Source organism: Meleagris gallopavo, chromosome 3, assembly GCF_000146605.3.
Source record: "Meleagris gallopavo isolate NT-WF06-2002-E0010 breed Aviagen turkey brand Nicholas breeding stock chromosome 3, Turkey_5.1, whole genome shotgun sequence".
In the NCBI taxonomy this organism is placed as follows: Eukaryota; Metazoa; Chordata; class Aves; order Galliformes; family Phasianidae; genus Meleagris; species Meleagris gallopavo.
This window is the reverse complement of record NC_015013.2, coordinates 19,274,145-19,282,970: the sequence shown is the minus strand read 5'-3', so window position 1 is coordinate 19,282,970 and position 8,826 is coordinate 19,274,145.

The window sequence follows — 8,826 nt, the reverse complement described above, 5'->3', positions numbered from 1 at the left end:
CCGGCCGGGGGAGCCCAGGATAAGCGGGGTGTGGTAGTGGTGAGGTGGGAGACTCCAGGAGCGGGGCACCGGGACCCGTCATAAGAGCCCCAAGAGCCCGTTGCCTATAGGTTTACCTCAGTGTTGCCCCAGCTCTGGAGGCGCTCAAAGCCAGCTTGCATGGGGCTCTGAGCTGGTGTGTGGCAGCGGTTGGAGCTCAAGGCAGGTGTGAGCCGAGCGGCACGCCGAGGGCTCACCCTGCAAACATCCATCTGACTGTGCTCACCCGCAGCCGTTCAGATCGCAGATGGATTTTAGCACTGAGGGCTGCTTAAAGGGAACGGATCTGGGAGCGGCCCCTGACGCCGGCCGCCTCCATCAGGTAATTCCGCAGCGGCGAAACGAATTCCTTCCTGAGAAACCCGCTCCTCCGCTCCCATCGATCATCACCTGCGCCGGACTTCACACTGCGGCTTAATCCTATTCTCTCAAAGGTTTCAAGCCTCTGCGAGATCCTGACTGCTGGGGAACAAAGGCTGGTATGCGGTTCCCTCAAAGGTCAGTCATTAACCTGCCCCAACAACAGTTTTAGGAAGATCAAGGCAATGAAGAAAAAAAAAAACCAACAAAACAGCACCAGAAAAAGCACTTTCACTTTGGAATGAATTGTTGAAAGTGCCCTTATACATTCAGTTTTATTCCCTTTCAGCTCCGCACTTTTTAGTTCCTGCACGTATTTATTTCTCATCAGGAATAATGGCAAGATTTGCTCTCCCAGAGTTTTGACCTTAAGTTTATTCTACCCACAACACTATAGACCATTTCATCAATTATGAATGTACCCATGTGTATAGAGGAACTGGTAAGCCAGCTCGGTAATACTACCTTGTTCTGAAGACGTACACTTATAAATAAATTAGGGGCATATCTTTATGAAATACCAAAGACAGAGAGAAAGAAAGACAGAAAGCAAGAAAGGGAGGAAGAAAGAAAGCAAGAAAGAGAGGAAGAAAGAAAGAAAGAAAATTCTAGAAAGCCACTTTTTTTTTTTTTTTTTTTTTAAGATAAAAGGGTACTGGCTGCCATCAAGAGTGTTTTCTCTGTGATTTGTATTTTGAATGTCTGTGTGTCTATATAAAGAGATAAAATGCTGGATATGCAGTAGCCAGACTATCAATAAGGCAGTTATTTCCATAAGTTATTGATGACCCTTTAGCTCACAAGTGACAGGCCAAAGTAGAGCCATGAGCAACTTATGAAAGGTCATCAATAACAACTGAAAATAAATGTTGTGTCCAGTGCATGCCCATTGTGTGTCCTGTTTATACAATGCCAGTTTAAGTTTCTTGTGGCGTAGTTTTTAATAAGGTATAACAACTGTAGTCCCTGTCTGAAGCAGCCACGTTTTCCAGCAGCAGAGGAAGGAGATGCATGCATTCCCATGCGGCTGCTCACACACCTCATGAGTACTTTTTGTCAGGCACAAAAGTAAAAGCATGCATCTCTCAGCACACCAGGATGAAACAGGACCCTGGGGAGTGAAAGGAGAGACCATGCACCTCACTAAAACATTAAACACTATGGACAATCCTGGTGCTGCAGTGTAAGACTGCTCAGAAGAAAGAAGATACAGAGGAGTCAGGGAGAGGAAAAAGGAGAAGCTGAGATGCAAGGTTGTAAATAAATTATACCCCGTGTTAAGATTGCAAATACATAATATCCTATTAATGTATTTCTAATAATAATCTGCATCCTACTGCAAGGAGGATTGATACATTGTGTGTGGTAAGAACATCCTGGAGGCAAAAGAAAGATCCTTCTGTCTACCTGGAGTCTTACTCCCCACAGAAAGACTGCAATGGATACTGGATGCGGTCCAGTGGGGAACAAACACTTAGTTTTACCTACTTGTTGGCAGATTTTGCTTTCAGTTACCATCATCCCGAAAGGCACTGATGTTTAATTAAAGTTCTATATTAAAAAAATATATATTTGCATTCTCTCATATTTGCATTTTCACATCTTAAAAAATGATGTTTGGAGAAATTGCTTTTCCAGAGCTGGAAGAAGAGTCACTATTTCAAGAGGTTGGTCTGCAATAAGTAAATGACTATGCATCCAGTTGTGAAACTTCTACTCACTGGAGCAGTCTCCATACAGGCATCCTTAGGCAAATAAGCTCATTAACTTCAAGACACACTTCCTATATAAGCAAGGATTTGTGCTGCTTTTCAAGTCAATTTCCTCATTGAGTTAAATTAAGAGATTTGCTTGAAAAACATACATCAGTGCATTAAAGTGTTGAAAGAGCATGTTAGTAGAGTAAAAATTACCAAAATAAATGTCATTAACACTTCAAGGTAAGTATGTGGAAACATGCTGGTATTGAAGACAACTTGAAATAGTTACTTAGCATAAGCTGTGTGATTACTGAATACATTCTCATGTACGCACGTCACTTAACTCTAAGAAAACAAAGTCCAAACTGTAAAAATTTGCATGTTGAAGCATTTTTAACAGCAATTTTGAACGTGTCTTGACTTCCACATAGTTTGCCCCCTGCACAAGAAGGAAAAAAAACGATGAAGAATTGCTATACGATTACTCTAGGATGGAAAATAACATTAATTCCCATTTCTTATAAGGGAAAATTAGTAAGTCACAGAGTATACTTAACGGTGAAGAATTGCAGTTCATGGATCATTGTCCGATATTCTCCTTACATCCATCTTTCTTTTTATCTGCATCTCCAGCCATTTGCACTCTGTAATGTGTATCTTGATTTTAATTCACTGTGCTGTGCAGTGGTTTTCATTACACAGTCTCGTTGTCCTAGGTAATACATGAGGTCATTTTAGTATGAAACACTGCTGGAATTAAAACCCAGGAGTGTGACCCTGACTACCTGAAGGAGACTATGCCCCTCTCACTTTTTTTTATTGCTCTCTAAACGTGGCATCCCACCGGAGCTGTATTCTGCCAACAAAAGGTGAAGGCTTTTGGTTCCTTAAGTAACTTTCTCACAAGCAATGTAGGCTATAAAGAATGATCACAAGAAACATTCTACAAGGAATTAATATCAACTTTTTTTTTTTTTCCTTTTGGCACAGTGCTTTTTCACACAAATACATAAGCAGAGCGAGACGTACTGACAACCTTAGAAATAATCTCCTACTATTCTACAGTTTCTTCTGTCGGATGGAAAAGAAGAACGAGGAAGAGCTTTTTATTTCTGTTACTAAGCGCTTGGTTGATCCTCATGTGATATGGCAACAGGAACTCCACAGCAGGTAAATGAATAGATAATAAGGTTACACAGTGTTCTGCTCATCTTGGAAGGGCACGAGGTGGCCCATCAACAACTGAAGTATGGGGGTTTGAAGGCACCTTGAAAAGCCTTCCCCCACCAGCACCAGACCTGCATTTCTGGTTCTTTTTGCCTTCTCAATGATGACACTGGTGTGACTTGAACCTGGTTGGCAAGCAGCATGTTCTGTAGCACTTTAAATATTGGTCAGGCTGTCACAACAGAGACATGCAGAATTGTAAATTAATATTTGGCAAGCAGGTGATATCTGAAAGTGACACTGACCCACAGAAGTACTTTGACAACCAAACAACCACTCCTGAGAAACATCAGGGCATTTGCATCACAGCAGAGAAGGCAGAGGCGCTTCCACCTGCCTTGGATGTCCCTCTGCTGTGAGATGTCACAGCTGGGGAAAGAGAAGATATTTTGCCTTTTAATTCCACAACAAAACCAAACCAAACATGAGCCCTGAAGATTTTGAAGAATCTCTTGGAATACTCCCAGAGATCAAGTAACAAATTTGTCATTAATAGCTATCAAAATGTAAAGTGTTGCATTGGGGTAAAGGACCGCTGTTGTTTCTGCTGGCTTTTTTTGTGGCTTGAACTTTGACTGCTTTTGCTGATGAAGCTGCTCATGGTCTCCTGCAAATAAATACTGGTATCATTGGTGTAACGATAACATATGCAGATGAGCACGTACATATCCAGATACTTATTTAATTTAGCTCGATCTGCTCATTGCCCCTGTAGGCTGTATTATTTGTGTGATTATAGGGCCCTTAATAATGCAAACTCTAACAAACAGAAAAACAATATGAGGCCACATCATACTATCAGTTTTCAAGCAGGTTAGCTGAGGATTTCTGTCTATAAACAAAGGGCATGGCACTGCACATAAATCCGATCTAAATCTACACAAAATAAAATTAAAGTTAAGACTCCAAATTCAATCTGTTACTATGTAACTCAGTTTAATGTAGTGTTCTTCAGGATGCTGCTCCAAACACTCCTAAATTATTTTCCCCTTCCCCAGAATAAGCATCTTGATTGCTTATATTTGGACCACGCTACGGAAAGCTGTCAACGTGAGTTATCTTTCTTGCCATGAGCTTGCTTCGGTCAACACAGAGACCTGACATTACCCAACAAACCCAGTGTTTTTGGTCACCCGAACAAAGCAACCTTCCTAAATGACATTACCCTTCAGCTGACATACAACCACCAGCAAAATGCCAGGGCTTCTGTCAGTGACACGCTGGGGCTGTCTGCTCCTGAAGCCTCTTCAAGGCAGGAGATGGCTTTGCACTAATTTCTACAGCGTAGCCATGCTGGAGGCTGCACAGCAAGAAGAGCTCTTTTCAAGCTAACCCTCTTTACAGTCTTTTTCAGTTTTCTATTAATTTCTTTAAGCATCGATTTCTACATATGCATAAAAAAAGAGCTTATATAAGCATAAGGTTGTGGGTTTCTTTGTTATTTTCTTTTTTTGTTGTTGTTTGTTAATCTGTTCTTCGATCTCTGAAATTTTTGCCACATCTTTTTTGTTTGTTTGCTTTTTTTTTTAGTGTAGCTTTTTGTAGTGATGCTGAATGAAAGCACAAAGGGTTAGGTAGAAGTATGCTTCTGTCATGAGAAGAATGTTCTAAACTGGACAGCAGACATGAAAAAGAAAAAAAACCATCTCTTTTGTCTGTGAAGAGCTGTTGTGGGCTATCAGCAAACATTTTTCTCTGTATTTTACAATAAACTTCATGCGCATCGGGCAGTTGGGAGGCAGCTGCAAAGAACAGAGGTAAGGTTATTGAGAATCTCTTAGTTTTTCTCATTAAACAGAAAATTCTCCCATGGCCACGGCCAGTTCGTGAGTTGTATTTAGATTTTGGAGTGGAGAAAATGGAGAGAACAGTACTGACGATGGCTCATGTTATGTGGAGAAAAAGGTTTGCATTAAGAAGAGTTTTACGGAGTTCTGACAGTGAATCATCCCTGGCAAGGAGCAGTAGCAAAAGACTTTGGTCGACTGGGAGGGTACAGAATGCAGTGACTTCTCCATGCTCCCTCCACACCTGATGATTTGGATCCCTGATGTATTCTGAGGAGGCTGCAGAGAAGTCCACAGTCTCACTTCCAGCATGGTCACATCCAAGGGGATACAGGCACGTAGAAAAAACATCCCAGCAAAAGATTTACATATTCTTTCCTCTCCCTCCTTCCCTCCCCCAAGCTAATTTTTCATTTCATATCACTGCCCCCTGTTGCCAAGAGGAGTTTATCTGTGGCGTTTGGTAAGGGAGCACTAAACACATTATAGTGCTATTTTAAATGACATCACAACTAACTAGATATTTTAATTGAAGGTAAATAACCAACATTATTGCCATTTGAATGATAGCAATAGTGGAGAGTAATGGCACCGCTGAGGAATCAATTGCTGTTTCCCTCATAAACCATAAACCATTCAGAGATTTATAATGCTTTTTTAATGATCAGCCCTTCTAGGTGTTGAGCAGCTCCTCTGAGATCCTGAGTCTTCAGGCTGCCTGCTGAAGTCAATGGGGACAGGGGTGTCTGAATATCATGTATTTTGGTGCCACCTGGATGAAACGTGTCACACCAATTATCAGCTGTAGTTCTCAGCAAAGGAAAGATTGGGATTTTACCACGCTGCTCTGAAACGCCATGCCCCAAAGCCCAAAATAGGGAGACTTGACTCAAGCATTGTTTCATAACATAAGATTAAAAATGCATAATGCATTTGTGTGCATTTCATGCCCTCTTAAGGTAGGTATAGCAAGTAACCTTGTTGTAGAGGAAACCATGTCAACTGCTTGCTTCCTTCTGCATCCCTAAACGTGTTGCCTTGGAGTTTCAACGATCCCAAGACGGTGTTACCTAAAGTGGTGCCTCTGGTTGGTTCAGTGGCATCGTATCATGAACAAACACTAGTGGGTCTAGAAGCACTGTCCACCTTGCTCTCCCTTCCCTGACTATTGGATCCTAAAGTAATGTGATTCAGGGACAGTGTCAGTGGCTCAGGTTTAGTTTTGCAGTTAGAGTGAATCACATATTCATACACTCAAACCCGTGCTGACAAATTCAACCTACATTACTCAAGAGAGGATTCTCATCAAGTTAAGTGGGATTATCCCCATGATGAAGGGAATATAAGGCTGGTAATTATGTTTTCATTTTTAGCTTGGTTTACTTTAGTTTTGTATGATAAACAACCTTCTTAAGCTCCCGAGAGCCTCTATGATGTGATTGGGACCCATCAAGCCTTGGCTAAACTAGTCTGCACAAGCACAATCAAGCATCTTGTGACAGTATTGCAAGAGCTGGCTACAATGGAAATGAATCTCCATCTCTGGATGTGGGAAGAGAGCAAAGAAAAACACTGCAAAGACAGATGAGCTCTTCCAGCCAGCCAGGAAGGAACCACATGCTTAAAGATGCACAGAATTCATTTTGAAAACCCAGACTTGGTCTGGTGAAAAAAACAGGAGCGTTAATCCCTATATATTCATGTCATGAAAAATATTGCTGTTAATAGGACAAAAGCACAAACAGCAGCCACTGCCCCTCTCTTTTGTGTTTGTCTTCAGGGATGAAGAGTTTCACCATACCTGTTTCCATTGCTAGCGTACTGGGGTTTCCAATCCATTTTTAGCTCAATTTGCTTAGCATCTGGTGCACATCCAATCTAAATGTTGAAAAAGCAGCCGACCCAACCTGCTGCCACTTAAGTCAATGACAAAACTCCCATTGACTTCAAGGAGAGGAAAAGCAGTCGGGTTGTTAACAGGGAATTGGTGCCTATTGTTCACCAGAGCATGTCGGACTAGCATGTATCAACTCCACCAGTATCAAAGGGAGTTACTAGAGGAAATCCCCTGAATATTTATGCGATAGTCAGAGGGGAGGGCTGCTTTTCCCTTTCCCACATATCTCTGCTGAGATGCTAGGTGAACAAACACAACTCCAGCAATGCATGCCCACCCTCATATTTCCCTTCAGAGGGAAGGGAAGGACGATGATGGGAAGAGCTCGCTGGCACGCTGCGATCCTTTGCACCTTACAAGAAATACTGAGTCATCCACAAGAGCCGGCGTGGAGTCGGTAGGTTCTCTGTAGCCACACTGCAGCATGCACTGCCTGTCCCGGGTGGCTTTGTGAGAGCTCTAGGGGAACCAGTTACATATTAGGGCTTCCCAGAGATTTCCAGTGAGATCACTGGACTTCCTACACAGCATTTTGTGCAAACAGACAGCCTGATATACAGTATGTCTACTTACACATAGATTTTAATTAAATGGGATCAGCAAGATTTGTGTCTGCACGCTCACTGTAATTTAAAATCTGAAGGTTTTTTAAACAGCACGTTGGCTGTCCGTGTTACAAAGACTCTGGGAGACAAAGTATTACCATAATGTATGCCAGTGGGCCTGTATATATTTCCACCTTTTGAGAGTCGGAGGCTGCAGAGTGGAGTTTCACAGAATAAAAGGAGTGACTGCAGCAGAAGCAGGATCGCCCGGCCTGTAGCTAGGATGGAGGTATGTCTTCCCATCTTATTGTCACAGTATAGAGCACAAATCAAGTGTCAGCCAAAGATTCACACCACACACCTCGTTTTTGTACCTAGAGGCCGTCAAAAGCACTGATAATGTGGGATGGAATAAACAGATAAGTGTGTGAGTATTTGTGAGCATAGCCTCAAACATTCTTAAAGGGTGAGAGAATGGATGTGTGCTTTGTTGCGCTCTTCAGATGATCTGGTCTCTGCTCATTCACCTTCTGGGTCTGACAGCTTCCCACCGGATCCTTTCCATATCCCCCAGTGTGACTAAGCACAGAGGATACGTGCAACCATTAATCACCATTATGCATTTCTCTCTTTCCGTGGGGTCTGACCTGTGAGCTTGGGGCAGATCCCGCAGCCTCCGCTCCTTCCTGCACTCACCAAGGTCCCAGAGCTGTGCCTGCTGAGGTCCTGGAGCAGCACAGCCGCTGCAGAGCTGGGCGCTGTGCCCTTTGCAGTGCAGTCCGGCTACGGCTGCTAATCCCGGGAAGGAATTAACAGAAAGTTTGAGCACAGCATTATTAAATTAAAAGGTTGCAAGCTGCCACCAGACGACTTGAGAGGGGCTCTGGAGTATGTGTCTGTTAATTTTAATGCTCTGTCTCAAAGTACAGAACTCTGGACATTTCCAGCATCATATTTAAAACATGGTACATCCACTAATACGTGATCGCGTGCATTAATGGACCAAATTAAGTTACAGGTATGAATTTTACATAAAACGGATTAATATTATATGTCATGGAGGAATTTTAAATACCCCATCTCCATGCATTTTTAATAGTTATGCGCTCTAATTTAATGTTCCCAGGCACCGCTCCGCCCGAGCCCCCAACCCCTCCTCCCTTTCCTCGAGTTTCGTTCGGGATTTTCCCGAGTCCCCTCAAATACACGCGGAGGGTAACGCGGAGCGGGGAAAACCGCTCTTCGCCGCGCCGGGAGGTACTTCTCCCTCC